The sequence below is a fragment of the Macrobrachium nipponense genome, chromosome 24, assembly GCF_015104395.2.
Source record: "Macrobrachium nipponense isolate FS-2020 chromosome 24, ASM1510439v2, whole genome shotgun sequence".
NCBI classification, from domain to species: Eukaryota; Metazoa; Arthropoda; class Malacostraca; order Decapoda; family Palaemonidae; genus Macrobrachium; species Macrobrachium nipponense.
The window spans coordinates 73,847,749-73,863,143 of NC_061091.1; the positions used below are offsets into that span (position 1 = coordinate 73,847,749).

A 15,395-nucleotide genomic window follows, 5' to 3' on the forward strand; every position below is an offset into this window, starting at 1 on the left:
AATAAGACACTTATGAACTACACAAATATAATATATATTGGCCCCGAACTACAATACGCTACTGGGGCTCAGGTAAAAATGTTAATGAGGCTGGAAGGAGGGCAGAGGGAAATAAGATAACTACTGACTACTACTTCCGACCGGAGCAGGGGAAACTGTGTTTCCCACAGCTACCGCCTGGTACTTAAGGGCTTCCAAAGACTTAAGATAATGGCGATTAAATACTGAGGGTGATTTCCAGCCAGTGTACTTCTTCAGATCCTCAAATTTCATATGCTGGAAGAAATTAATTGATGTAGCAATAGCCCTAATGTCATGTACCCAGGGAAATGACTGCGGGTTGGCTTTCTTGATAAAATATAAAATTTGTTGCCTTATGGCTTTAAGAGAGATGGTGCCACCTTCCTCTCTAATGAAAAGAGGGCCTCCGGATTTCAGAGATGTTCTTTGTAAGAAATCCTTTAATGTTTGTACAGGGCGAAGGGACGGCTCCTGTGGAAGCGGCACGATTTTCCATAGAGCCCACCTGTCTAAAGGTCCTCATTTTTTGCAAGAAACCTGTGATCTGGAGAAAGTGGCACCTCCCCTGATGATAGAAATTCTATATGACCTGGGTCCCTAGATAAAGCTGATAATTCTGAAATCCTAGCTCCTGAAGCTAAACTGATTAGGAATAGAGTTTTTTCTTAACAGGGATTGTAGTCACACAATGAATTGTCAATATCCGATGCCAACTTAAGGACATCGTTTAAGATCCATGACACTGCCATTGGCCTTTCCACAGGCCTAAGCCTGGCGCAAGCCCTGGGGATTGAGGTAAAGTATGAATCTGTTAAATTAATGTTAAACCCGAATTGAAAAATCTTTTTCAAGGCTGATTTTGTCGTGGTTATTGTACTAGCTGCCAAACCTTGTTCAAATAAATTCCTGAAAAAGGTGATAGCTAGATTTGTGATCATGGTACGAACATTAGACTCGTTCAGGAACACAGCCAGTTTCTTAACCGCCGAATCATATTGGCGAAGGGTCGATTCTCGTTTATCTGATTCCAAGAAAAGGATGTTCTGAGGATCTATATCCGCATCCCGCTGCGCAGCAAACTTCATGAAGTCCATAAAGTTAGGGTTCTGTGAAGACCTGAGGAATCGAACACAGTCTTCGTTTGCACCTGCTGTGACAGCCTGGGGTTCGGAATCTGATGAGGACGGAGACCCAATTCCAGAATAAGGAGGAACCAATTGCTCTTGGGCCAATTGGGGGCTATGAGAGGCACTTGGCCTGCAAACGACCTCAGCCTGTGCAGAACCTTCAAGAGAAGGTTCACGGGAGGAAACAGATATTATCTTTTCCCACTGATTCCAATCCGTAGCCAACGCGTCCCGTGGCGTAAGCCAGAGGGTCCAGGTTGGGGGCCACATAAGGAAGCTTGTGATTTGACTCTGTGGCAAACAAATCCACCTGGAGCCCTGGCACCAGGTGACACACCCAACTGAACGACTCCTTGTCCAGAGACCATTCTGACTCCAGTGGGACTGAGCGTGAAAGCGCGTTGGCTACCACGTTCTGAATCCCTGCTAGGTGAGTGGCCGATAGATGCCACCTGTTTTTGGCTGCAAGAGAGATCGCTATCATCACGTGGTTCATGTGACTTGATCTTGAACCTCCCCTGTTTATGCAGTGCACCACTACTGCACTGTCGAGCACCAGCTTGATATGCGATTTCTTGGCTGGACGAAGCTTTCTTAGGGTGAGGAACACTGCCATAGCTTCCAGGACATTGATATGAAGCTGACGGAATTGAAGGGACCAAGTCCCTTGTACCTTCTTGTGTTGTGAGTATCCCCCCCAACCTGTGTGAATCACTAAGGCCGGAGGGGGAAATTGCAGCGGGATCTTCTTCGCTAAATTCTTCACCTCCGCCCAAGGGTAGAGACGTTTGCGCAGAATTGCCGGGATTGGGGCCAGCCTGCCCCGGAACCTTTGGTTGGCTTTTGAACGCCAAACTCGATTTATGTCCTTAAGTTTGGCTTTTAACAGGACGTCCGTCACTGAAGCAAATTGGAGAGAACCCAAGATCCGTTCTTGGCTTCTCCGGGATGTCTGTTTGCATTTCAGAAACTGTCTGGTTGCCTTGGCTATCTCTTTCCTCTTCGCGGGAGGGATTGAAAGAGTATGTGAATCCAAGTCCCACTGGATGCCCAGCCACTGAAACGGGGACTCTGGAGTCAGGCGGGACTTCGTCCTGTTTATCTTGAATCCTAGATGTTCGAGGAAACTGATCAGTTTGTTTGTGGCCTTGCGACATTCTGCGATGCTTGAGGCCCACACGAGCCAATCGTCCAGATAGGCTACTACCATGATACCCTGTGACCTTAGTTCCTGCACTACCGTATCCGCCAGCTTTGTAAAAATCCTGGGGGCTATGTTTACCCCGAAGGGCATTACCTTGAAAAAGAAGGCTTGGTTGTCTAACTTGAAGCCTAGAAACGGACGGAAGTGCAGTGCTCGGGACATGATAGTAGGCGTCGGTAAGATTTATAGAGGTGGTGATGGCCCCACGGGGAAGTAAGGTCCGCACTTGAGAGATAGTCAGCATCTTGAACTTTTCGCAATGAATGAATAAGTTTAGACGGGACAAGTCTAAGATCACTCTTCTCTTGTCCGAGCCTTTCTTTGGCACGCTGAACAAGCGTCCTTGAAATTTTAAATATTTTGTCTTTGTCACTGCTCCTTTTTGAAGGAGGTCTTGAGAGTATTCCACCAACTCTGGTGTTGGCTCCTGATAGGTGTTGGGTGGAGCTGGACCTTCGATCCAGCTCCAGCCTAGGCCTCTGGATACGATGCTGTGTGCCCAATTGCTGAACCCCCAACGACGACGAAAGTGGTACAGCCTCCCTCCTACCTGCGAGACCTCATTGGGTTCCTGACGGACGTGTTCCACGCCCTCCCCTTGCAGCTCTTCCACGACCGGTTGCCCTTCCCCCGGCTCGTTGACGAAAGGAGCCTCGAGCTCTGCCACCTCTACCGAACCTATTGAAGGCCTGAAATGCCTGGTTTTCATAGGTCGGATTAAAAGCCGGGGAGATAGCAAAGGAGGCCGAAGGCTGCTGCTGTTGAGGTTGCGTCAGCAGAACAAACTGCTGCTGGGGCTGGGCCTTAGAGGTAGTAGAAGGTTGTGGAACTGGGACAGCTTGGACCAAAGCCTGTTGCTGAGGAGCCTGGAAAGGCTGGAATCTCCTAGGCTTCTTCTTGGGTTTGGAACTCGAAGACGAAGACTCCGATTTCCTCTTATAGAATATTCCCCAGCGAACCCTCAGGCTTTGGTTCAGTCGTGCAGCCTCGTGTTGCACTTCATTGACAACCGAGGCCGGGAAGAGGTCAGCGCCCCAAATGGACGAAGCAAGTAGTTCATTTGGCTCATGTCTGATGGTCGATTCGGCTAGAACATGCTTCCTGCAGTTCCTTCTAGCCACGACAAAATCGTAAAGGTCACATTGCATGCTAAACAATAGCGCCTCGCAATGACCTTGAACAGCGGTTCTTGGGCATACTCAAGAGCTGCTGTTTCTGTCATGACTAGGGCATTAAGAGACCTAGCAAGCCGTGTCCTAGCATCGAACTCCGTTTGGATCAAAGCATCAGAGAGCCTAGGGAGCCGTTCACTAAACAAGGTGATGGCACAGTCCGGTTTAATCTTCCCCAGGTTGCCGGCAGATCCACCCACAGGTCATCACCCCCCGGAAGCAACAAGGATGTAGGGTCCGTCTCCCTGAGTTGTGGCATAGGTTCGTCTCTCGATACAGCTTGAAGAGTGAGTTCCGCCACCTTAGTTGTGAACAGTATCGGGTTCTCTTCATCTGTAGTAAACATTGTGAACGGACTCTTGAAGGCCGTAATCTTAGTGTTTACACCGTTCCACTCATCAAGACTGCGAACCCAAGCCTGTTGGGCTTGTTCCCGAGATAGGATGACTGTCTCCTTCGGAACCTTGTCCTCCCTGACTAAGACGGACATAGCCGATAAAAGGGGCCTGTAACCCTGGCGGGTAGAACTCGAAGTCCTCAAGACTTCGAGTTCCACAGCCCTCAATCGTCAGCATTCCGTTTACGAAGGGCGCGTAGTTAGCCACTCTCCAAGGATTACTCGGATGAAAGGCAGGAAGAGGAGGAGGCCGTCGGGCCATAACCTGACCTGGGGCTAACTTGGCTTGGGAGATGCAACAATTTTCGGAGACCCCGCCCTGTTGAAAGGCCAGCGAACTATGGACCTCATTGAGTACCTAACCTTTTCAGGATCTCTTCAAACCTGGTGTTAACCAGGTTGCCTAAATTGCCGACCTGTTGCATTATATTCGTGGTGAACATTTCTGGGTCAAAGGAGGAGGACTCCGCCTTCTCCTTAACTACCCTATGAGGTACCTGACCCTTAGAGGTTGACGGTACGGGGTCTGAAGAGGAAGGGTAAGACTTCCCCTTTTGAGACTTTGACTTCAAAGACTTCATTAGGGGGTTTGGTCTGGGTTTTTCTGCTCCGGGATGGTGAGCCGGAGTTTTGCAAGTTTGAAAATCATATGATTTTCTCGGAATGGATTTTGCCTTTGTCAGTAGTTTAGAGTGAAGATTGCCTTTCCTTTTAGGAATCACTGAGAGGGATTTTGATCTAGATGGAGGTAATCCCCCGGTGAACCCTTGGAAGAAAGGAGAAGAAGAAGGAGAAGTTCCAGACGCGCTCAAGGAAAGACCTGGTGCAGTCACAAGCTTGCCTCATTAACACCCTTACCGTAGCCCGTGGCGTCTACTGTCAGACTGCTGAGCCACTGCTTCTTGAATAGTGGCTATGATAGGTGCTGCAACCTTGGGGTCCACATATCCAGTACTCTTCCCGGCGGGAAAGAGTAAGGTAGCCATTTCTTGCGAAAGGATGTATGGCTTGGCTTTCCCCGCGTTGCGCCCGAAGCCACCCACCCATATCTTAAGGGTGGAGAGAGCAGCATCCCGAACAGACTGCGAGGCCTGAAAGAGATGGATAGAGTTAACCTTGAACTTATCTTAATTTATAAATAATTCAAATCAATATCTTCAAAGTTATATTAATTTAAATATCAATGACCACCCCGTACGCAGATGTAATCCCCGTAAGGAAACTTACATCCGAGGTAACACGTTTGACGAGGTCGTAGCAAGAGAAACAGTTCTCATGGTGCCAGACTATCGAACCCTCAAGTTGTACCGCGCAGGTGGCGTGGCTCCTGCAAACGTCGCGCCCACAGGGGTCTTGAAGGACGGCATTACAGCCGGCCACCAAACACTGGGTGGCCTATAATAGTAATGATACATGAGTGCCATTGGTAATCAGGTATAAAAAGTTCATGGTAAACATAAAATAATGCCGGAGTATTCCGGATGAGAAACATATGTCCGACTCTGCCAGTCTTGCCATGTACCATACTGAGCATTCCGGAACCGTAGTAGCAGGTAGTTAGATGCATTCCGGTGATACCGGAGCACAGACCACTACCTAAACGGGGTAGCTACTCGATATAAACCGGAGAGGAGGAGTACCAGTATGCACCGGGCGAGATGACAGGTCCAGAAGGATAGAACCCGAAGGTTCCGTAAATTTAAAGTAACAAGAGAGTAGTAACTCACTTGGGAGCATACGCTCCGCACAGTAATACTAAGATATAAAAACATAATGTCTTATAATACTGTAAAATAATATAAGCCCGACGGAGGCTGAAGCCACCGTAAAGACAAACACCCCCCAATGGCCGGCGACTGCCGGAAGCCTATCGCGCCATTAGCGGGGAGGGTATGTCTGAGGGCGAGACAGACTTAGTAACGATCCCATAGAGCAGAGGAGGGCCAAGCTCACCCGAGCCAGGTCCCGACCGAGGAAGCTGGGACGAGGTCGGCTGAGAAGCGTCACCCGCACATCGAGGCCCCGTGGGGCCCCCCTCCACCCCCCCAAGAGAAACTCGGGTCGGTTGTCAGGGACAACGTGAGCGAGATAACAACCCACCTTGGTGGGAGCTCTGGGGGGGGGGGGGGGGGGTAGGGGGGGGGGGGGTAGGACGGTAGAGGGGTGACGATCACGTGATCGCCTGGATCCCTCGCGGTTGAGTGGACCACGAGGTGGGGGCGACAGGAAGGCCTAAGGACCAACCTAGCCGACGCATATATACAACACGTAATATTATACAAGAATGAAATGTGTACTAAACACGGGGGGAAAAAAAAAAGAAAATAAAGCAAAAGAAACAGCGATGTCCTAGGAGGACTGAGCACGACCACCCGATAAGGATGGTCAATACAAGGAAACTCCAAGCAACTGGCCTAGTGTCGTAATGAAGAATCGTAGGACAGGCGGCCAGGGTAGGCTAGGACAAAAGGATAGATACTAATATATTAAACTGGAAACCTAAAGAAAAATATAAAAGAATGCATGAAAGTAAACAGTAGGTCAGAAGAGCAACGAAACAAGGACACGTGCTGGAAAGGAAACTCCTGTGCAAGCACATAAAATAAAATAAAAATAAAAACATATTTATGATCATCCAAAGCAGCATCCAAAACACAAAAAGACAAAAAACATACTGCTAACACGATTCAGTTCCACTAGGTATGGGGGACCACATGAAACCAAAAGGAGGAGACACAAAGGGGTACGCTCTAATGGCGGCCCCCAGCCGCCGCTGCGTGTGGCGACGACTCATGAAAGCCTAAATAATTATGAAACAAAGGCCAAATCACTCCTCTAAATAGGTCAAAAACATAATAACAGTACTTAACTTGGATGCAGAAGCAGATTGACGATCCATTGCAACGAAAAAAGGCAAAAAGCGAGAAACACAAGGGAGCAAACGAAAACCTGTGCGTCTCGTAGTAGTGCTATCAAAGGAATGAGTCACAAGCCGCTAGCTACACGGTAGCAGGTAGTGAGCCGTAGGTCGGCTCCCCTATCCTTAAGGGTTTTTGATGTAGGAGAGGCTAATTGGAGAGGGGCCCGTGGTAGTGGTTTTCACTCGCCCCAGGAACCATACTGATACCTTTCATAAAGGTGAGCGAACCAGAATATTCTGGTATATCCAATTTAGCAGTTCTCTGGTATTATAACAATATTTTACCTTAGAAATAGTGCTAAAAGAACCTATTTCACGGAGCGACACGGCCGAGCCTAGAAATTGCATTTTTCCTAACTATACAAACCTGAGGCCCTTTACATACATGCCCACCTCATGCCACCCCTCAATCTGAACCTGGGCCGAAAGGCAAAGTGGAGTGTTTACATCCGGGCAGGCTAGCCTACCCGCCTGCCACGCAGTAGTTACTGCCTAACCACCTTCTTCAAGAATTTAACGGCTGTATTCCAGCTACGCCGAAAGTGATTCCTTATGTAAAGGACCTCAGGTTTGTATAGTTAGGAAAAAATATAATTTTACTTCCAAAAATTTGTGATATTTTTTAGCTATTTTCGGTGGGGTGTCTGGTACCCATCCTCCACGAATAAGGGGTGTTTATTGTACAGTGGTCCCCCCCGTATTCGCGGGGGATGCGTACCAGACCCCCCCGTGAATAGTTAGAACCCGCAAATGTTTGGAACCCCTATGAAAATGCTAAAAACAGCCTATTTTGTTAGTTAAAAATCAAGAAAAATCACTAAAAAATTTTCATACTTGGTTTTTTAATAGTTTTATCACAAAAAGTGCATTTTATGATGAAATTCATCAAAAAAACCAGGAATTTGTGGATATTTATCGTAGAAAAATACCGCGAATGCGCGAATTTTCCGCGAATAATGCAGGGAAACGTTCCCCAGAGAAATCCGCGAATGTGTGAGTCCGCGAATCTGGAGAACGCGAATACGGGGGGTCCACTGTATTGCTACACTGAGTGAGCAACCCATAGTAGGTAATTACAGTGGATCCCCCATATTCCCGGACTCACTGATTCGCGGATTTTTTCTTCCACCGGACCATATCTACCCATTATTTGCTGTGAATTCCGCCTATTCGCGGGATTTTCCGACGATAAAGGATCACTAATTAGTGTATTTTGATGTTATTTTCATGCCTAAATACATTTTTATGATACAAAAATGATTTACTAATTTTAAATTATTAATATTGATCAATACTGTATTGGTAAGTTTAATAAGATTAAATGATCTCACATAATAACTAATACTAATTCTCTCTCTCTCTTACAGGGATGTATACTTTTTGTATGATAAATAGATTTACTAATTTTCAAATATTATAATATTAATGTAAAAAGCAATCACTTCAATAAAGAAAATACTACAGTGAATTAGTAAGATTTTAGTTTATAAATTTTAAAAATTATGTAAGAATGAAGGAAATCCCAGTCTTCACGCATCTTTCTTTTGAACTCCAGGTCTCTCTCTCTCTCTCTCTCTCTCTCTCTCTCTCTCTCTCTCTCTCTCTCTCTCTCTCTCTCTCTCTCTCTCTCTCTCTACTGAGATGAGAGATTTTTATGGTACACATATGTATAATATGTTTATTAATATTTTCATATAATAATAATAATAATAATAATAATAACTGTAATTACAAAAATCATATGTGAAAGTATTTTACAAATACTACGATAATCTCTCTCTTCTCTCTCTCTCTCTCTCTCTCTCTCTCTCTCTCTCTCTCTCTCTCTCTCTTCTCTCACAGAGATGTGTGTTTTTTGATGATAAATGATTTACTAATTTTCAAATATCAATATTAATGTAAACAGCGATAGTATAAATTCATTAAAGAAAATACTAAAGTGAATTAGCAAAATTTTGGTGTATAAATTATGTAAGAATGAAAGAAAATGCATTTTACCCCACGTTTTGCCTTTGAACTCCAAGTAGCAAGCTGAGTTGGCTGGGTCCAGCAACTGTCAAGTCAGGAGGGGAAGTGTGTGTTGCCCCTCTCAGGATCATGTAAATTCTCTCTCTCTCTCTCTCTCTCTCTCTCTCTCTCTCTCTCTCTCTCTCTCTCTCTCTCTCTCTCTCTCTCTCTCTCTCTGTTTGGGCTGGAATTGTATGTATAAGTATATCTTTAAGGACATTACTACATTTTATGGTAAAATATTAATACTATGCAGTACTATTTACAAATAATATTAAGTTAATGAGATTGAACAGTAAAAATAACATCTCTCCTCTCTCTCCTCTCTCTCTCTCTCTCTCTCTCTCTCCTCTCTCCTCTCTCTCTCTCTCTCGCTTCTCTCTCTCTCTCTCCTCCTCTCTCATTTGTTTTTCTCACGTATGTTGTAAATTGTTTTTGTAGTTTTGCCCTAAATAAATGATTTTCTTAGAAATGGTTTTTCAAAATTAATGTAAAGATTAATTCGAAAAATGAGTCGATTCCCCAGTCTTTTTTGGGTATCCATTGGAGGAAAGGTGGGCGGGGGCGGGGGAGTTAAATGACTAAATTTGATATACGAATTGGCAGCAAGGGGAGGGGAACGGATGTTCGGTGAGTCTCGGGAAATTCTTCTCTTCTCTCTTCTCTCTTCTCCCTCTCTCTCTCTTCTCTGTCTCTCTCTCCTCTATCTCTCTCTCTTGTCCCCCATTGTTGTTCTCGTCGTCTCAGAAATAATTCATAATTTCACTCTTATGGTCAGATATATGATGTTGCCCATTCATTGCTCTCTCTCTCTCCTCTCTCTCTCTCTCTCTCTCTCTCTCTCCTCTCCTTCCTCCTCTCTCCTTCTTCTCTCTTCTCCTGTTATTTTTGTTTGTAGGTATATATTTTTAAATGGTAAAATGTTTAAGATGACTTTGAAATGATATTAATAATATAAGCTCAAAGATTAACGCAGTAATAGGTTAGTAATTTTAGGTATATTTGAAGTAGGATGTTATTAAAGGTATACAGTTGGTATCTGAACTTCAAGATAGGCAGTTTATAGCATTTTTAGTGGTGGTTTTAACTATTCACTGGGTTGTCTTGGTACACATCCCCCCCGCGAATAAGGGGGGCCCACTGTATTTGGCCCTCTACACGCTCCGAAACTAATTCTAGTCATTTGCTTACAACAGCAGTGTAATATTGAAACGTCAAAACTTTGGAACATCCACCATAACCTGGCACCAATTTTTTTAATGACTACAGGTATTTGAAAATTGCCGTAAGATTGAAGTGACGTAAGTGGAGTCCAGCGTAGCCCTGGGACTGCTCAGTAAGTCCCTGGGTTACAGTGGCTCCAACTTGTGCATTCCAGTCTTTATGCACTTTTGTTCAATATATTCATAAAAAAAATCTGTTCTAGGTACAGCAGATGTTCCAAAGTTACAGCGCTTATCGCGCCACAAGGGATGAGAGACTGGAGCTAGTTTCTGAGCATGTAGTACTATGCAACAGTATGTACTAAACTAACCATCTCTCACATGTTTGCCTCTGCTGTGCTAAGTTGTATCTTTCTACTTTTTTGTCATTTCAGTGTGTCCTGCGGAACTTTATTAGGACTCCAAAATGGCAGAATGGGTGCGTCTGATGGTACTGCATTGAAGAAGAGGAAGGCCATCACAATGGACGTTAAATTGGTGATATCATTAAGCGTTCGGAGAAGGGAGAAACAAACACTGAAATTGGCCGTAGCCTCGCCTTAGTAGAACGACTGTTCTTTCGATAGTAAAGGATAAGCAGCGTATTCTAGAACATGTAAAAATCGTCGGTCCCAACGAGACGGTAATAACGAAGCAACGTACTGCAAACCTTGTGGAGATGGAGACTTTATTGGTGACCTGGCTTGAAGACCAGAACCAACGACATGTTCCAGTGAGCCTTAGTATGATTCAAGAGAAGGCTAGGAGTTGCATAAGGTAGTAGTCAAGAAGAATGGGGAAGGTAGTGCAAGTGAAGTTTGCAGCTAGCAGAGGTTGGTTTAACCGCTTTAAGGCTCGTGCTAATTTTCTCGCAGCCTTAAGTTTGCAAGGTGAAGCTGCTGGTGCAGATCAAGAGTAGCAGACAGATTTCCGAAGAGTTTGGCTGAGATAATTAGGGAGGGAGGTTATTCTGCTGAGCAAGTGTTTAATGGATGAGACAGGCTTATTTTGGAAGCGTATGCCTAGTCGTACATACATTTCCAAGGAGCAGAAGTCTGCATCAGGCCACAAAGCAAGTAAGGAGAGACTGACTTTACTTCTTGGGAGTAACGCTAGTGGCGACTTCAAGCTTAAGCCCCTGTTAGTCTATTTGGTTGAAGATCCAAGGGCTTTAAAGGGCATCTTCAAGACTCAACTCCCTGTAATTTGGAATTCAAACAAGAAGGCTTGGGTGACACTTATTGTTATCTTTGAGGACTGGTTTGTTTATCACTTTGTGCCTGCAGTGGAACAGTATTGTGCTTCAAAGAAATTGCCCTTTAAGGTCTTGCTTGTGTTAGACAGTGCTCCTTGTCACCCTACAAATTTGAATGATTTGAATCCTAATGTGAAGGTAGTGTACCTTTCCTCCAAATACACATCAGTTTTACAACCAATGGACCAGGGAGTCATCACTAACTTCAAGGCCTATTACCATCAGGAGGACAATACACAATGCCTTTAGGCCATTCAAGGTAACAAGTTAACTCTGAAAGAATTTTTGAGGTCCTACAGTATTTTAGATGCTATCAAGAATATTGCTAGTTGCTTGGGAAGAGATAAAGCAGACGAATTTGAATGAGGCCTGGATAAACTGTGTCCGGCCAATTTTCTAAATGACTCTGTAGGACTTGAGAAGGTAAGGTGATCTTGAAACCTGTTGGACTAAGTAGAATTGTTTGGTATAGCAGAAAGTTAGGTTTTTGGCAGTGGAAGCTAAGGATATCAGAGAGCTGTTGGCATCCCATGGAGAGGAGTTGACATCAGAGGACCTCATTGAGCTGGAGAAGCAGATGATCAAGGAGGAGGAAGAGACACCAGCCCAAGCTCAGACAATTATCTGTTGAGGGTTTATCCAAAGGTTTTTCCCACATAGAGAAAGGGCTGGCATTGATCGAGGCTCAGGACCCTAACATGGAAAGGTTCATGAAGGTTCGAAGGGGGGTCCATGGCTTGTCTAACTTTTTTACAGAAAGACTTTACAGGAGAAGCAGATGAAGAAAACTGTTCAGTGTAGGTTGGAAGCTTACTTCAAGAAGTCTCCAACACAACCGTCTACCATTCATAACCAAGGTTGGGAATTCTTCACTTTTTTTTTTTTTTTTTTTTTTTTTTTTTTTTTTTTTTTGAAACTACTGTATTTAAAATGTTTTATAATTTGTTATGAATTTAATAACACTGTTACTGTAATTTATATTTGCATATACATATACTGTATTGCATAACCAAGTCATTTTATCATTGCAGAAGTGATGTCCAGTCCAGATTCTCTTGAACCGGAACCCGAACCTGTAGCCTCTTCAGCTCCATCAGGTAAGGAATTCTTCCCCTTGTTTTATTTTTTTTTTTTTTTTTTAGGTGTATGAATTTTTTTAAAAGTTGTGTTTAAAAATACTTAATATATTTATTACAGCACTTTTTGTTTCATTTTTATCTTTTATCATTCCAGACTCTCAAACGCCTGCAGATTCCACATCGTAGGCCTGTTCTACATCCACAAACAGTTTGCCCATCCCAGGAAGCAAGCCAACCAATAGAATTAAGTAAGGTATTCTTCACTTTTTTATTGTATAAATTGTTTTACATTTTACAAAACACTGTAAAATTTATACTGTACTTTATTTTCATTTCTATCATTAGCAGTATCATTCCAGACTGCCAAGCACTTTTACTGCCAGTACTACTGAGCTTCCTTATCCTAGCCTGTATCTTTCAAATCACCAAAATGTATTTATTGCATACTCTAGTCATTTTTAGCCTTATTGTTCCAGGCTCCCTAACATATACATCTCCGTCTCCCTCAACCTAGTCTACATCTTGCAAAATCACTGAATTTAAGTCAGAAATTCTTCACTTTTTAATTTTTACACTATTATATATATATATATATATATATATATATATATATATATATATATATATATATGTATGTATATATATATATATATATATATATATATATATATATATATATATATATATATATATATATATATATATACACACACACACACACAGTGGACCCCCGTATTGCTGTTCTCTGGGTTCGCGGATTCCTGTCGGGAACATTTCCCCGCATTATTCGAGAAAATTCATATTCACGGTATGTTTCTATGAGAAATATCCACAAATTCCTGGGTTTTTTTATCAATTTCATCATAAAATGCACTTTTTGTGATAAAACTATTAAAAAAAAAATCAAGTATAAAAATTTTTAGTGGGTTTTTCCTGAGTTTTAACTAACAAAATAGGCTACTTTCAGCATTTTTTATGGGGGTTCCAACTATTCGCGGGTTCTAACTATTCACGGGGGATCTGGTACGCATCCCCTGCGAATACGGGGGGACCACTGTATATATGTATATATATATATATATATATATATATATATATATATATATATATATATATATATATATATATATACATATACATATACATATATATATATATACATATATATATATATACAGTGGTACCTTGAGATACGAGATTAATTCGTTCCGGAACCGGGCTCGGAACTCGAAAAACTTGTATCTCAAATCATTTTTCCCTTTATTTAAATTAACTGAAATGTATTTAATCCGTTCCAGACCTATGAAATATACCCCCAAACCAAATCGTAAATAATGAAGAAAACACACATATAAATGTAGAAATATAGTACAAAAAAATTATATAGTAATATATTTAGTAATGAATAGAATTAAAGTAAAATAAAGAAAAGAAAAAGTTAATTTATCTAACCTTGGTGACAGTCGCGTGCGGGCGGCTAAGGGAGGCGAGTGACGGAGGGGGAGGGGTGGACCGGCTACATTAGTCCCCGTTGAACATTAAAATGTAAACTAAAACTAAAATTTAGCAATGAATAACAAAGTTACGTAACACAAAAACAAAAAGTTAAGAACACGTAATCTTACCTTGCTGACAGGCGAGTGCGGCTGGCTAACGGAGTCGAGTGGCGGAGGAGGAGGAGGAGGAGGGAGCAGGGAGGGGTCTAGTCCGTTACGTAAACAGCATTTTTTCGAACACAAAATGATAACATTAAAATGTAAACTAAAACTGCATTTCCTTAACTTTAATAAAAATTTGCACTTTCCTTAACTTAAATTTGAAAAAAATACTAAATGCACTTTAAACTTAAAACTTAACCTAAGCGATACGTAAGTTTTAATCAGCACTTGTTTTTCTGCCTTTTAGAATCACTTTCGGCACTTTCATTTGCGCTTCTCTTTAAACAAAATTTATCCAAAAAGCTTTGCTTCTGCCTCCCTTTTAGAATGTTCCGGAAATGAGTCAAACAATGTCATTAAATAACGCTGAAGCACGACTAGTCGAAACTTTTTCTGGATGTTTCTGTTCAATGAAACTCGAAAGTGTTTCCCACATTGCTAACATGTCTTTAATTTGACTTGTAGGAATCACTTCCTCCGGCTCTTCCTCCCCCTCGCTACAGCTGCTAATTCTCTTGCCGGGCCTTCGTATGTTGCATCACCTGCAGCTCCTTTAACTCCTCAATTGAGAGTTCCTCCTCATGTTCCTCGACGAGTTCGTTTGACGTCTCCCTCATCTCCTCCAGGACCCATCGACTTTCCGAGGGACACAATCTCCTCCAACCGTTGCTTGGGGTACGAACCCTTCGAAGTCCCTCTCTGAAACAGCATCAGGCCATAGCTTTTTTCCACGCCGAGTTCAAGGTTCGTCTCGTTACCTCTTGCCATGCCGAGTCAATGATACGTAACATACGACGATATTGTAATGCTCTTTCCAAAACTCTCGAAGGGTAAGCTTGTGTTCTCTGTCACCTCAAGCATCGGCGGAACAAGTGCTTTGTGAAAAGCTTTTTAAATTTGCAATGACCTGCTGATCCATTGGTTGCAGGATGGAAGTCGTGTTGGGTGGGAGGTAGAGGACTTTCACAAACTGGAACTCCTCGAGAATGTCATCTCGAAGACCAGGTGGGTGGGCCAGAGCATTATCCAAAATTAATAAGGCTTTCAATGGGAGGTTATTCTTTTGAAGATATTCCTTCACTGAAGGACCGAAGACGAGGTTTACCCAATCTGTAAAGAACTGCAGCGTAACCCATGCCCTTGCATTCGCGCGCCACATTACGTGCAGTTTTTCTTTCAGAATTTGTGTGACTTGAACGCTCGAGGATTTTCAGAATGTAGACTAGCATGGCTTTCTTTTACAGTCACCACTAGCATTTTGCACACAATGCAAGGGTCAGACGGTCCTTCATGGGTTTATGGCCTGGCATCTTCGTCTCCTCTCGGTGATGTATGTCCTCCGTGGCATTTTTT

The 15,395-nt window shown here is 43.0% G+C and overlaps 1 protein-coding gene and 1 long non-coding RNA gene across 5 annotated transcripts in view; both read left to right on the top strand.

Moving 5' to 3' along the window:
• The window catches only part of LOC135205791 (phosphatidylcholine:ceramide cholinephosphotransferase 1-like), a 384,192-nt gene that overhangs the window by 47,140 nt on the left and 321,657 nt on the right, over positions 1 to 15,395 (top strand). The gene's annotated exons all lie outside the window — the stretch shown is intronic.
• LOC135204255 (uncharacterized) overlaps positions 12,040 to 15,395 on the top strand; it is an 8,289-nt gene continuing 4,933 nt past the window's right edge. Inside the window, exons 1-3 of one of the 2 annotated variants that reach the window (XR_010312155.1) lie at positions 12,040 to 12,162; positions 12,337 to 12,402; positions 12,539 to 12,637. This is a non-coding gene — a long non-coding RNA (uncharacterized LOC135204255). The remainder of the gene's footprint in view (positions 12,163 to 12,336; positions 12,403 to 12,538; positions 12,638 to 15,395) is intronic. The other variant, XR_010312153.1, reaches the window with a different exon arrangement.